Raw genomic sequence first — 16,815 nt, 5'->3', positions numbered from 1 at the left:
CTTTTGCTTTTTACTCTCTCCTTTGCTCTGCCCTACGTAAGCTCTCGATTTCCTTTTCCCTAGCTACAGTGATATACCACTCAACCTCTTGCACTTCGGCAAGGCTTCTACCATCAGGTAATATGACCTCGAAGGGGAATAGCTCTGAAGAGTCAAGGGGTGCAATGAATGGAGTATTCATGTGCACACTCTCCACGAGCATGGGGTCTACGTTGTTCATGAATGATGGATTTATTTCCCTACCCCCCTCATTTACATCGTTAGCTCCATGTTTGGAGTGAGTGGCTCTACTAAAGGTTTCCTTCAAGCGGCTAAGCACACTCGACCCGGACCGTGGGCCCATGGCATGCATGTCTTGGCTTGAGCTATTAGGATTAGGCATTGTGTAACCCTCCATGACATCGTAGTCAGAGCAAGAGTCACCAGACGCAATATGTGGGTCCTGAGTGGTACTACCTTGGGTTCTCCCTCAGGTCCTAGAGCCTAAGGTAGACGAATAATGAGTGTCCGCGTAAACGGAGACACTCTCTATATGCTCGTCCTCTAGCACACGACCAGAGCGTAGGTGCATGTGACCTCAACACTCTAGAGGTGTTGGTGAGTGCTCGTGAAGGCCGATCACCTAGTTTTTTAGGTGTTTACAACCCAATTTTGTTGTTCTTCTTGGTTCCTTTTTTTAACCAAGCCATGGAATATGGCATGTGATAGCTCAAAATGAGCGTCTTGGCTAGAGGGACATGCCGTGCTTTACAGCCCCCGATTTGATTATGCACATTTCTCGGAATCCAAAACTAGTCTTTTCTTAGGTGGGGAGAGGGCTAGAATTAGTAAGTCCAAAGGGTGAGTATGAAGGGGATGGTGGAGGACTTGAGGAACTTGTCCCACATGCCCTCCCTTCACTTGAGGTCCTAGTATTTATATATAAAGTGGTGTGTATAGTATATCATAAGACTGAGGCTTGGGCTTGGGCTTGGGGGAAGATCCCGATCCCTTCCTTTTAAGATAATTATTTTAAAATTTTTGTTTTGAGTTTTCTATTTAGTCCCAAATATCCCGAGCTTGGGCTTGGGCTTGGGGAAAGATCCCGATCCCTTCCTTTTCAGATAAGGTTTTTTAAATTTTTGTTTAGAGTTTTCTTTTTAGTCCCAAATATCTCGAGCGTTTTTTTATTATTAATTCTTTTTCAAAATTCTTTTTTTTTTGAGGATAATGTGGCTGTGTTGACGCCGAGCTCCCACGCACACGTAGCAGCTCGTGTGAGCTTTGTCTAACCTCGTTTTACCTAACACAACTAATTAACAGATAATTCACGCTAACTACCTCTGCTAACACACTGACAAACATGGTACACTTCACACTCACAAACAATCAACTCTACTGCTCATTGTCTACTCTACTTCTCACTTTCTACACTCACTAGCATATCTACTAACACCTGCTCATTACAGATCTTGCAAAACTAACAAAAATAGTACAATGCAGCACTAATAGAGCTTACAGCCACTTATCAAAAGCTGGCAAAAACCTACTGATCTGCCCTTTACAACCACTTAATAGTAGTTAACAAAAACCTTCTAATCTGCCCATTGTAGCCACTTAACAGTCCTCACACAAACACGGCAAAAAACAGAAAACAGATTGAAGAAAGGCTTCCAAAGGTAGCACTGAGTGCTTTTCAAGCTTAATGCAAGGCATTCCCCAGCAACGACGCGAAAACTGTACATTTTGTCGTATGTGTCGAAGCTGGGAACTTGCCTGTGCACTATGTGTAAGCCTTGAAAGACTGCAAACACACAACTAGAAGAGCCTAGCAAGCTCAAAGGTGTTGGGGCGGTAAAGCCCAATGTGTGTTGCACCTAAGTGTTGGGCGGTCGTAGACTGACTGGGAATTAACACTGACCATTCATTCTATAAAAAGAATAAGGACTCATAACCATAACACTGTTGTGTTTGGAGTCCACCCAAACCTGTTGCACACACACACACACGCTCTTGCACACGCTCTTCAACTGGTATCAGAGCTGAGGGATTGGGAGCACCATTGGAGCTCGACGAGGAAGCACGAAGAGAAGCAACAAAAACTGCACACGTTTTTGCATATGTGTTTTTGCCTATCAGAACATTTTCATTCAAGCCGATTCTTACGATTTCAAATGGATTTTTTGTCCTCTTCAACTTTGCAGAAGAAAGTTTTCTGAGATTCTTCACCAATGTTGAGATACGTCACTCAAACTGTCTGTAGGTCGTGAAGTACAAGCTGCAGATTTTTACAAATCTGTTTTGATCTGTAAAAGCATCTTATTTCATGTCCATTCCCCACGTTCTTAACCATTTTTGTGTGGTCTACAACTTTGCAAAAGGAAGTTTCTACAAATTTTGCACGGGTTGAGAGATATTCAATTCAGACAGCAGGGTGGTCTACCTTCCTCAATCTTTTGCGTACAGGTTTTTGTTGCAGACTCTTTCTACAATCTCTGTCACATGCATATTTGATGTAAGATCTTGAGGGTCTGTTAAATCAGACAAACCGCCACAACGGTTACAGAAAAGGATTTCTATGGTTGATGTATTGTGATGGAAATATACAAAGCCTATTGTTGAGGGTCGTGGTAAGGTTTTATTGAGCTAGGGGATTCTCAAATGTGGAGATCCTTTCACTGATACGGGTTTTGGAGTGAGCCCCCGACATCCCCATAGTTTCGGCATCGACATAGGATGTATGTTTATGTGGTTAGTGTAGTATTGGTATGCATCTGTTGACCCGCCATTGTTGGCATTGCTTTCATCTTTATGCTTATGCGTTTGACAGTGTCCAGTTGATCAGAAACACTCTCCTAGAGTCAAAGACATTGACAGTGACAGTTTTTTGAGATTCTATCTTGCTAGTCTAGCCACTTTGATCAGCGTTTCAGTCATTGTACACATTTGTTTTGGGTTCAGAAGTCAATTTTGCAAGGGAGACTCTGTCGAAAATTTTCAGGTTTTCAATCATCTTCTTTAGTGCAACGGATCTATCACTTTTGTTCCTTGTCGAGCGATGGCTTCATCATCGGAGAACTCTTTGTTCAACATTGAGAAGTTAGATGGCACTAACTTCCCATTTTGGAAGGAACAAATTTACAATGTCTTAGTATAGAAGAAGCATATCCGATCGATAAAGATGAAGGGGATAAAGCCTGAGGATATGGATGAATATTATTAGGAGAAGTTGGATAAAGCTTGCCAAGTCCACCATCATGTTGACTTTGTCAAAGAATGTGTACTTCAATGTGAACATGGAAAAGACTAGCTATGAGCTGTGGAAGATGTTATGTGACCTGTATAAGAAGCAAACTGCAACATCACAGGTTTATTGGCTGAAAAAGTTAGTTGATTTGAAGATAAACGAGGGTACACACATGTGCAACCATCTCAATGAGCTCAACACAATTTTTAGGCAGCTTTTTGCGCAGGGAGTCAATTTCAACAATTCGGTCAAAGCAATGTTCTTGCTAGTTACGTTGCCAGAAAGTTGGGATACTTTTCGCACAACCATAAGTAACTCAGGACCTCATGATGCTTTAACATGTGCTGATGTTGAGGGAAGTTTGCTTACTGAAGAGGTTAGCAGGAAGAATCTTGATGCTTCTCGTGGTACTAGCAATGCTCTCGTTGTTCGTGGTCGATCACATGAAAAAGGCAAGCAGAATCAGAGAGGAAAATCTCGTAGCAAATTACGTGGTCGAAAAGACATTGAGTGCTACCATTGTCACAAAAAGGGTCATATGAAGAAAGACCGTCTAAAGTGGAAACAAGAGAAAGGTAAAGACAAGAAGAAGGAAGAAGGCAAGACTAAGGAAGGCTATATAAATATTGAAGAGATCAACAATGTTTTTGTTGAAGATTCTGATGGAGACATTTATCTCACATATGCCATGATTCAACATTTTTGGTTGCCACTGATGACTATGCTTTACATGATTGGGTTCTTAACTCAGGTGCATCGTTTCATGTGACTCCTCACACAGAGTGGTTCGGTACATATGATGCATCCCGTAAAGGTCGTGTTCGTCTTGGCAATGATTTTGCTTGCGACATAGTTGGTGTTGGTGATGTGCAGCTGAAATTTCAGAATGGTTCTTCATTCATGCTCAAGAATGTGAGACATGTGCCGAAGCTTACCAAAAGCTTGATTAGTACAGGACAATTGGATGACGCGGGATATACTGCACATTTGGTGATAGTTCGTGGAAGATCACCAAAGGTTCTTTAGTGGTATCACATGGTTCAAAGTCTGGGACTTTGTACATGCTACATGTATTCAATGTTAAAAACCATGTAATTTGTGTAACAAAGCAGTCAAGTGTTTCTTTGTGGCATCGCCGGTTAGGATATATTCTCAAAAGGGAATAAAAATCTTTGTCTCGTTTTGGTTATGTTCCTGGCTTCAAATTCTCAGACTTTTTAGTTTGTGAGCATTGTCTTTATGGTAAACAAACACAGTCACCACACAAAAGGGGAAGCACTCGGAAAAGTGAGCCATTAGAGTTAGTGCATAATGATATGTGTGGACCTATGCCTAACGTATTTATGGGAGGTTCATTGTTCTTTGTTACATTCATCGATGACTTCTCAAGGAAAGTGTGGGTATATCCTCTCAGGAAGAAGGATGAAGTTCTTTCAAAATTTCAAAATTTTATGGCATTAGTGGAGAATCAGCCGGGCAAGAAAGTCGAGTGCTTAAGGTCACACAATGGTGGTGAGTATGTCACTAAAGCCTTTCAGAATTTTTGTGATTCTAAAGGCATCAAAAGAGAGTTTGACTGCTCCATATAATCCTCCACAAAATGGTGTTGTTGAGAGGATGAATTGTACCATACAAGAGAAGTTACGTAGCATGTTGTCTAATGCAGAGTTGCCTAATGGATTTTGGGCGGAAGCGTTAGCAACTACTATCCATCTTATTAATAGATCTCCTAACGAGGCTTTAGATGAGAAGGTACCTGAAGAGCTTTGGTCTAGGAAGCCCCCTTCTTACAAGCATCTTAGAGTCTTTGCATGTGAAGCGTATTGCCATGTTCCAAAAGAGTTTCGAAACAAGTTGGCTCCTAAGTCAAAGAAATGCATAGTTCTTGGCTATGGCAATCTTGGCGAGAAGGGATTTCGATTATGGGATCCTGAAGCTAAAAAGATAGTTCGCAGCAATGACGTATACTTCAATGAAGAAAAGATGCATAAGAAGCCTGTGCATATAGTGGAGGTAGGAGAGTTATCTTCCAAGAAGATGGAATTATCCACAATAGGGCTAAAGTGCATAAGGTCAGACAACAAAGTACAGAATCCTCTTGTAGTACAAGATGTTGCTGAGGGACAACCAACTCAAGCAGCTATAAGAAGGTCTACAAGAGTTTCAAGGCCTCCTGATAGATTTACTCCCTCATTGGACTGCATTATGTTGACAGATTGCGGAGAGCCTTCCTGCTATAAGGAAGCCATGTCAATGGATGACAAGGCAAAGTGGGAGAAAGCTATGCAATTAGAAATGGACTGGTTACATAAGAATCAAACTTGGAAGTTGGTTCGGTTGCCTAAAGGTACCCGGTCCATGACTCAATCAAATAAATAATATGCGTCCGTCGAAGGTGATAGGGTGTCCGTGAGGGTTAACAATAAAAAACATAGCATCTTTCCTCCACCACATACAACTCTAAGCACTTGGATGTGGGATTACTAGTTATTTTACTCCATTCGAAGGTGTGGTAGGAGGATCGTCGAGTCTATTCGTTAGAAGCCCTCTATTTTGGTCCATGATTTGCAGCAAACCAACTTAATTATTGACATCCATCCTCGCAACGGAGACAATTGCTAAGAACTCTTCTGAATGGGATAAAGATTCACCCCTCTTGGCACAGACTCATCTTGAGCAGCAAGTATATTTACTATAGTAGGACTTAAACGAAGCAAACGAACGCCTGACAAAAAGCAACCACAAAAGAGTCCATGATGATGACCTCAAAGATGAACGAATTATTAAAATTTTGAAGGCTAAATTCGATGCTCAACAATCCCATAAAGATGGAAAGATAAGTCAAAAACTCTTTATATTGTTCAAGTTTGATGGCCGCAAAAGTGGTAAAATTGTACTATCTTGGTTAACACAATTTGATGATTATTTTGCTGGTGAGTCTTTCACTAAAAAAAACAAAAATAAAGTGCACAATTAATCATCTATCTGGTCAAGCTTCACTCTAGTGGAGTGTACTTTGCAAAACGCTAGAACATTCGTCAACCTAGAAAAGCTTTCAATAGCAAATGAAAGATTCTCTTTTGCCCCCTCGATTTAGTCTTGATGCTCACCGTGCTTGGGCCAAATTTTCTCAAATGTAAGAAGATATTATTTCCCGCTACATCAACCATTTTTGGAAACGCCTTCTACTTCTCCACATGGTAGAAGAGGTACCAAATGACTCCATCCAGCATTAGTATGAAGATGGCTTACTCAATGGCATCCAACCCATGCTCAATTCTCTTAAACCGACTACAATATATGAAGCCATGTTCTTTGCTCATGATATCTAAAAGGAGATAAATTCAATCGTGCAAGAGCTACACCACCTGCGCTCACAACAAAACAACCATCCAAATTTTCAATGATGCACTCGATGGGACAATTGCAACCGTAATGGTAATGATTTTAACAAGCATACTCCTACTCCTTGCACAAATAATTACACACAGAATCGTCCACCCCCCTTTTTCCCGCAGACACTACAATAATCATCACTCACAACACAACTCCACAATTACACTTACCCACGCTACACCTCGCAATCCAAGCCCACATCATAACCAAAATCCCCTTGCCAATTGGAATGGTGTTTGATGCTTCAAGTGCCACCAATATGTCCATGTTGAAGCATAATACACAAATCAACACCGATTTGGACAGAGACAACCCACACCTCGCTTGACAACCTCGAAGAAGGATCGGAGCACGTAGATGACGACATAGGCTTCTAGATAGACATACAACCAGACCAAGAATCTGAACCAAGACAACCCACAACTCGCCTACACAACCTCAAAGAAGAATTGCACATGGATGGCTACATAGGCGATTGGACAGATTGCTTCATCATGAAGACCTAAGTCAAAATAAAAGTTAAGTTTAACAACCGTACCATTTGCCTATAAAGTAAAATGTGCTTTCCAAAGAACTAGATACAACATACTCGTGAAATAAAATCTCTTGAAATTACTATTGATAAGTACACAAAAAATTGTGATTTCTTAATCACACCTTTACAGTCCACTCATATTATTTTGGGCATGCCTTTTTGACACCAACATAGTCCCCAAATTGATTACCGCACACACACACAATGAATTTCACTTTCAAAGGCAAACCTATTTCTTTTTTTGTTGATACATCTCTTAGCATGCTCCCTCTCATATCACACACACAAGCAAAATGTGCGCTTCACAAAGATGACAAAGCATATATGGTATTTGTTACTAAAGTGGGGCACAAACAACCACCTTTCTCACATACGCAAAAAGACATTGCTTTGTTGATGGTTATCCCGCTTACCTTCCACCCTCACGAGGATAATTAGACCACAAAATTGAGATATTTCCAAGATCACAATCCCAACACAGAGCACTGTATAGACTAGTCCTTTACACCAGCATGAAATCCAAAAACATATTTTGAAGTTTTAGACAAAGGTCTCATTTGCTCCATTTCATCCCCCTTTGGTGCCCCGGTACTTCTTGTCCAAAAGAAAAACAAAAAATTTTGCATGTGCATAGATTATATAGCATTAAATAAGGTCAGTGTCAAAAATCGATATACCATTCCTCGTGTAGATGACCTTTTGTATCAATTACGAGGTGCTAAATTTCTCAGTAAAATTGACATAAAATCTAGTTATTACCAAATACGTATGTGTCCCACTGACATTTTCAAAACTCCTTTTCATACATAGTCTGGATATTGTAAATTTATTTGTTACTTTTGGACTGACCAATGCACCTGCCACGTTTTCCACGACAATGAATAAAATTTTCCTAGATTTCAATAAATTTTTTATTGTTTTCTTTGACAATATTTTAGTTTTCAGTCGTTGTGAGCAAGAACACAAAGGATCACCTACATGTTGTTTTTGAATTGCTTCGTCAAAACCAATTGTTTGCAAACCCTGAGAAAAGTATTTCCTTTTAAAAAGAAATTGATTATTTAGGCCACATCGTCTCTAAAATGGGTGTTCCTATCGACCCTAAAAATATTGAAACCATTCAAACTTGGCCTAACCCAAAAAAAAGTGCATGATATCAAGTCATTCCTTGGCTTAGCAGGCTTCTATCATGAGTTTGTCAAAAACTTTTATCGCATTGCCTCACCCATGACCACATTGCTTCACCAAAAAATACCATTCAATGGATAACTGAACAACAAAAATCAATTGACACTCTAAAATACCTTTTGACCCATGCACCCATCCTTCAATTGCCTGACTTCTCACAATCTTTCTTTGTAGTTGTCACTGATGCAAGTGGTTCCTGTATGGGAGCTGTTTTGATGCAAAATGATCACCCACTTGATTTCAAAAGTAGAAAACTAAAACCATTTGAAACCAAACATATCACATATGACAAAGAACTACTAGCAATAGTCCATGCCCTTGATATTTGAAAACATTACATTATGGGATTTGAAGTCCTAATTAAGACCAATCAACAAGCAATTAAACACCTATTGACACCAGCTACCATTTTGGACCGTCATATATATGGGTTGGATTTATTCAAAATTTTCATCCAATGATTCAATACCGACCAAGCAAAGCAAGCGTAATAGCATATGCATTAAGTAGAAAACCTGATTTGAATACAATCTACACTTACTGTATATAAATATCACTTCTTTGGACTGACATGAAGCACGATGTAACTAAATTTGTTTCTGAATGCTTAATATGTCAAAGAGTAAGCATCAACACGATAAGTCTTATGGTCTTTTAATGCCTCTCCCTATCCCTAGCAACCCTTGGGAGCAAATCTTAATGGAATTTATCACAGGACTCCCCACTGTCTCCTCTCAAAATGATATGATAAGTTGACTGTTTTAGCAAGCAAGAGTATTTTGTACCTTGCAAAAAGACCCTATCCGCACCATAAGCTACAAAACTCTTTCTCAAACTCACTTTTTCTTATCATGGCTTTCCCAAAGTCATTCTCTCAGACTGTGATGGCCGCTTTTGCAATCACTTTTGGGTTGCATTAGCCAAAAATATAGGATCTACAATGGACTTCACATCTATCTTTCACCCTGAAAGTAATGGTCAAACAAAAGCAACAAATAGCACTATTATGGACCTCCTTAGATCATACACGACTAAAAACACTGCAAATTGGGACCAACATCTCCCTTTGCTTTAATGCGCCTACAATAAATAACACACCTCACTCAACCACAAACCGAGCACCCTTTGAAATTGTTTATGGCAAGAAAAAATTCCTTGTCCCTATATCTACTATTAGCATTGGCGTACCAACAACTGACACTTTAGCAACATAATATATTAAAAGATCATGGCCAAGATACACAACACAAACCAACAAGAAAAGAAGACCCACATCTTTTAAAGAAAATGATATCGTCTGGCTTAGAATAGAAAAACGACGATAAAAAAGTGTTGGAAAACATCCTAAGGTAAAATTGGCCCCTAGATTCTAGAGCCCATTCAAAATCCTTGAAAAGATCAATGACCACGCGTTCTGCTTGGACATCCCTTCACACTCGAAAATACATAACTTGTTTCATGTCAATTTACTCAAACCACACAAAGGACCTATTCTCGATACCCCTTTCCACAGCAGCCTCCCCCCCCCCTCTCCGATCGAGGATGGCAAAGAAATTCTAACTCTTGAAATAATTATCGACCATGACCTCACCACTATTTCTCACCCTCTTTCACTACATATAGTATGTACTATATATAAAAAGAACCCGTCTAGAGACAAAAAGATTTATCTAGGAAATGCTTCCCAAAAATCATGTTCCACAACATCAACTTATTGTCGCCTATCAACAAATCTAGTCACTTTGTGCACGAGGCATGGTATTATCATGACTACCCATTAACATTCTACGAAAGGTAAAAAACCTGCATGGTACATTGATTTTTCTTGGTAATGGGACCATGCCATCCCAACTACTCCAAAACCCTCATGAGCCCTGTTGATTCGAAAAATATCCTACATGTGGGTAAAGAATGTGTTGTAACAAAAGAATCATACCATGTATGAAAGTCAGCCAACACAAAGATCATCAACGTAAAAAACCTTGTGCCCACCACGTGAAGTGTATTCTATGTTTCACCCCGATATTTGTGTCATAAAATTGCCAATTACTAGCTGTAGAGAAGTGACTTTGTTGGGCTTGAGTTGAGCCTTCCTAAGAAACCTTACCATGTCATCAGCAAATGCCACTATTGTTTGTGCTTAAGCGCAAGAGGTGCTTCACGAGTGCCATCAGGGGTTATGCCATTGACTTTCTTCCATGTTTGAGAGTTATGTGGCTTTGATGATCAAAATGGTTTAAGAGGAGATTCCTCCCCTTTTCCCCATACATTTTGATTATGTTTGATCTGCTTTTCCTAGACTCCTTCTTAAGTTTTCTTAGTTCCACAGTTCTGCTACAAAGACCCACACTCAGTAGAAGGCCTTCCAAAGATGTCATGCCTTCTTCTTCTTCTCTTCATGAGCACCATGTTTGCCATGGATATTTAACATGGAGTAGTAAAAGTTTGTCCACAATTTAAGACACATGTGCAAGTTGCATGAATGCACCATCATGAAAGTAATGGATAGAATACAATTCCAATTCAAGTCTTCCACATAATGGGTAGGTGGCACACTTTGATCATGGTTGAGAATAACTTAGAACCATTACATCGTGCTTTCTTGCTTATGGATTGTGGTCGGTGTTGCCTTTCATTAAATTTTCTATTCCCTTTCCACGCTTGGACTTCCAACCATTTGTACCCCTACAATCAACGGTCATAGCCACATTGCAAGGAATTCTAAGGGTTGAGTAAGATTTTTTGAGTGAGATAAAAACCAAGCAAAACCTATCAGCCAAAGAGAGCAACTTACATCCCTCCTCAATCGTAGGTATTTATTTAGCAAAAATGAAGAACACGTGAGAATTGCTAAAAGAAGACCCCCTAAGCACAATTCCATAGAAAGGTATCGTCATTTTTCTTTTAAATCTAAAGAGGAAGCTTGCAAGAAACTTGTTTTCATAATTGACCTCTACCTCTATCTCTAATGATCTTCTAGAGGACATTTTCAGAACTACATGCACTTTGAGAAGATGATTCTTTACTAATGCTCTTCTCTTCCACAAGTAGCATTGACACACGATCCATAGAGCTTATAATATTTTCCTCGATATGAATAGAGGTCTTGAACTCCTTGTACTCTGACCCTAAAAAGACACAAGCATGCTTCAACCTTATCATACCATAATGCCACTCGATGTAAGGGATTCACATATGTCCTTTATCTTCAAGACATTAATCATTCTTTGATACACCCATCTTCTTCACAATGTTGAGCTTTATATTCAAGTGCAGCTTCCCTACCTTATTGTTGGTAGTGAGATCAAATTGTTCCACACCTCTTTAGGAGAATCAGAATCTTGTATATGCCCAATCATGGTATTCTCCACATTGACAGACAACTAGTACACAACCTTACGTGCTCCTTGGCTAAAATTGTTGGGGTAAAGGCCGATTGATCGCTCGTGACTAACACCTTACAACTACTAACTCACAAACTAATTTACCCTTCTCATAGATACAATCAAGACACACACACACACACACACACACACACACACACACACACACACACACACACACACACACATACTTCTCCTTCTCGTGCGTTGTTTCCTTTGTATCTTGTAGCATAGTGACTAAAAATTAAAAGAATCAACATACCTTGAAAAATGTAAATTAAAAAGGTTTGGAGTAGCTAGATCTTTAGAATATAGGTAGCATTTCTCAAGTTTTAGAGAACTAACACATATCTGTTTAAACAAATGGGGTTTACACTTAATGAGAAGCATTATTTTATTTTTTAACGTATCTAGGGATAGATAGTGGGTGCTCACATCATGCTACAGGCGGGAGCGTAGAGAGCCCTGCAAAATACTCAAAATAGCGCATAGCAAGACGTAAACAAATAAATCTACGTACCTGTCGACTCGCACAAATCCATAATCAAGCACAATACGAACAGAGAGAGACAGAGAGTGGGGGAGAGCGAAAGAACACGTGCAGGCACACCTCCTAGAGTGGAGTGCTACGTGAGCACGGTGAGAGAGGAGGGAGGAGAGAAGAGAAGAAGACACAAGCACTGGGTGCAATCTCCCCCTGTGCAAGAGTGACCATTTCCCTCTTGCACGTATTTGTTTTATAGATTTCTTGAATGGTCAAATTGGTTACAAACTGGCCGACCGGTCATAAATGGCCAAAGCTCATAAAAGAGCACTTGAATAATAAACTGTACAATATATATATTTCCATTCGCATAGGCCTAGCTTGGTCTAGTCTTTTCCACCTGTCAGCTGCAATAAATAATAAAATATCAATTTTATAACATACCACTGCTACAGGCGGGAGCGTAGAGAGCCCTGCAAAATACTCAAAATAGCGCATAGCAAGACGTAAACAAATAAATCTACGTACCTGTCGACTCGCACAAATCCATAATCGAGCACAATACGAACAGAGAGAGACAGAGAGTGGGGGAGAGCGAAAGAACACGTGCAGGCACACCTCCTAGAGTGGAGTGCTACGTGAGCACGGTGAGAGAGGAGGGAGGAGAGAAGAGAAGAAGACACAAGCACTGGGTGCAATCTCCCCCCGTGCAAGAGTGACCATTTCCCTCTTGCACGTATTTGTTTTATAGATTTCTTGAATGGTCAAATTGGTTACAAACTGGCCGACCGGTCATAAATGGCCAAAGCTCATAAAAGAGCACTTGAATAATAAACTGTACAATATATATATTTCCATTCGCATAGGCCTAGCTTGGTCTAGTCTTTTCCACCTGTCAGCTGCAATAAATAATAAAATATCAATTTTATAACATACCACTGCTACAGGCGGGAGCGTAGAGAGCCCTGCAAAATACTCAAAATAGCGCATAGCAAGACGTAAACAAATAAATCTACGTACCTGTCGACTCGCACAAATCCATAATCGAGCACAATACGAATAGAGAGAGACAGAGAGTGGGGGAGAGCGAAAGAACACGTGCAGGCACACCTCCTAGAGTGGAGTGCTACGTGAGCACGGTGAGAGAGGAGGGAGGAGAGAAGAGAAGAAGACACAAGCACTGGGTGCAATCTCCCCCCTTGCAAGAGTGACCATTTCCCTCTTGCACGTATTTGTTTTATAGATTTCTTGAATGGTCAAATTGGTTACAAACTGGCCGACCGGTCATAAATGGCCAAAGCTCATAAAAGAGCACTTGAATAATAAACTGTACAATATATATATTTCCATTCGCATAGGCCTAGCTTGGTCTAGTCTTTTCCACCTGTCAGCTGCAATAAATAATAAAATATCAATTTTATAACACATCATGCAAATGAATAAAAAATGAAAAGAGTTACGTGGAAGGGGTGTAATGGCTTATTGTGCATTAAGAAGCTATATGGATGGCAGTGTGGTGGCTTATAGTGCATAAAGAAGCACGTACCTAAATCAGGGCATGCCAATATTGAATCATTTCTACCCTCAAACCATACTAGTTCAACAATCCGTAAGTGAGCACGTGTTTGGGTACTCGAACTTCCCAATAAAAAATAGGAAGCAACGACAAGAAACTGTAAAGCCTAAGTGCACATAATATACATATTTTTATCAATTCAACTCTTTAAGAGAGTAAAGAGATCAAAAGATTCAATTGTGCATGATTTTCAGAAGATGAATGTCATTGTCTGATAGATGTGATCTTATTAGCATTTTGGAGGAAACTCACTCTAATGTACTTAGAGAACATTTAAGATCACCTACGTATAAACCTACAAAAACCTAGAGATACATAACTACGACTCTAATAAAAACGTTGCATATTTTGTTGAGAGGATAAAATTACAGTTTTTGATATAGACTAAAAGCTTTACAACTTCATGCTAGGTGATAAAAGAGCATAACCACTTTACACATTTGTTTTACTCTAAGAGAAAAAGGGTTGAGAGATTGAGTAAGGGAGTAATCTTGCATGAGAAGGAAGGAAGGAATGTAGGTAAGATAGGTTAACCAAGTAAAGTTCATGTGAAGACTGAGCCAATTCTTCTTGATAAATTGGCTGTCTTTTTGGCATTTCAACTCTATTAGATGGATTACCACTACTTAGTGCATGGTTAGAGGCTCTATGTGTATAACCATATATTCTTGAACTTTAGTTTGATGTTATGAATATTAGAATACGAAAACTCAATCCTTTCCTTGTATATGTTTTCTCCTGTTTTATGTGGGTTGCAACCAAAATTATGGTTGTTAATGGCCAAGGTATTAATGTGATGGACTAGAAAGACCTAGTTATTCAAGGCAAAGAAATAAGGGATGGTGGGGAATTGATGTGAACTAAGTATGCAAAGTATTAATCAAGGTTAACATTAGGTCTCCCCTCTTGAAAAAATAAAAAGCCTTTCAAAACATCGTAAGTGTGTAATTGAAGGGTGAGTTTAGGAAATGAAAAGATCGACGAAGGTAGAAAGTTCAAAAACTTTTTGTGTGCATATAAAGAGGTGGTCGACTTCACATTGGTGCATTTGTATTTTTCTTCTCTTTTATTTTTCGTTTAGCGTTTTCTTCTCTATAAGTGTCCTTGCACTATGTAGGTTAACAGTATGGGAACCGTCTCTTAGAAAATTGGTTCCTCCAAACTAAAATTCAGATAGCGTTCTGTCTTCTCCGTAGTAGTTAAGGTTAACAGTATGGGAACCGTCTCTTAGAATATTTGGTTCCTCTAAACGAAATTCACTTAGCTTCCTGTCTTCCCCAATACCATCGTCAACTAAACGCAACAACAAACAATCAGGGCGGAGGAGGCCATAGCCATCATCATTTTTTACCCTTCGCTCTCTGTGAGCTCCATCGCCATAGCCGCTCATTCCGGCCACGGCTGTTCCTCTTGGCGTCTTCGTCGCTAGATCACCACCTCTCTGCGTCCAATTTTTGCCGATCTCGATCCACCGCCATTACTGTGTCCTCTTCATTGCTCCCGCCCCCGACTTCCCGTAATCGCGGCTATGGTCTCCACGCGGCGAAGCGCGTCTATGCGCTCTTCTCCTCCCTCCGACCCTGCATCAGAGCAACCGCAACAGCAGCAACATGAACATCAACAGCACCCACTTCCTTCCGCCCCTCCATCGCCACCACCTTCTAAAAGAGCAAAGGTTAAGTCAAGTAACTGTTTTATTCCCTTTATGTGCTTGTGCGTACGAGCAGGGTTAGTCCCATTTGTATGTTTAGTCTCATTCGTGTGGTGTATCGATAGACCGAGGAGAAAGTAGAACCACAAGCGCCATCCGTTCGGGCTGAGGAGCAGGATGGTGCACAGCTTGACACATCATTGCCCCAAGAGGAACTCCAAGCAGAGGAGCCTGACCAAGAAGCAGGCAATCAAGCTGAGGAGGGCTCCCCAAGGACACCCAAGCTAGCAGAGACAGACAATCCTGATACTGCTGGAGAAAGAGCAAAGTCACCTAATGTTCCAGGTGCACATATTTTTATGGTGTTACCCATTTTTAGTCCCAGGGAGGCCAATCAGCAATCCTTCCCTGACGATATAATAAGCTCCTGGGTTGGTACTTGACATGCAGGAGCACCTTCAGTGTCTAGGCCAAGGAATCCTGGAACCTGGTTTCGATTAAAGCCCCCTGACATTGGCAATCCCTGGGGGAAGCTGTTGTCTCAAAGCAATCAGGCAACTATCTTTGAACTTTCTCAGTTCACTTTTTGGTTATCAGAGATGCTCTGATGGGTTCATTGAGTAACAGTTTATGGTTCAACTTTCAGCATCAGCATGTGAATCTAGTTGGGCACACTTTTACCATTGGACGCAGTAGGACATGCAATCTGCAGTTGAAGGATCAGGGAATTAGCGGGATGCTTTGTAAGCTTAAATATATGCAGGTATTGAGAGGTTGAGGATTCATTGACTGGTTTTCTTTTATATAAAGGATATTGTATGAGGCAGTAAAAATCAATGGGTAATTTTCAGCATGAACAAGGTGGCGTAACTCTGCTTGAGAATACGGGGAATAATGGTGTGGTGCTTGTGAATGGGAAAAATGTGAAAAAGAATTGTAACGTTCTTCTCAAAGGTGGAGATGATATAGTATTTTCCTCTTGCAAGCATTTCTCCTATGTATCCTTTGAGCTGCTTATATGATGGCTTCCACTCAAGTGGTCAGCGAGTTTTTGTTCTTGTTTTAAGTGAGAAATTGTTTTATTAACTCCATGCAATTCAGATATTCCAGCCTTTGTCTAGCTCATCTGTTCCCTCAGCAGCATTGCATCCTATTTCAGAGAACAGAGCAGCTAAAGTTTTGCAAGTGGATGAAACCCGTGGCGGAGACTCTTTAGACGTAGCAGGACCCTCAATCCTGGCCTCTTTTTCAAATTTTGCTCAGAACCCTGGGTTCCCTGCAGGAATAACACAGACTTCAGATGAAAGAGTGAAAGCAAGCATGACGGCAGCAATGCTGCCACCCATGCCACCCCCTTCTGATATATCAGATGGTTC

This window comes from Adiantum capillus-veneris, chromosome 12, assembly GCF_014529385.1.
Source record: "Adiantum capillus-veneris isolate H3 chromosome 12, ASM1452938v2, whole genome shotgun sequence".
NCBI classification, from domain to species: domain Eukaryota; kingdom Viridiplantae; phylum Streptophyta; class Polypodiopsida; order Polypodiales; family Pteridaceae; genus Adiantum; species Adiantum capillus-veneris.
This window is presented reverse-complemented; position numbering follows the sequence as displayed.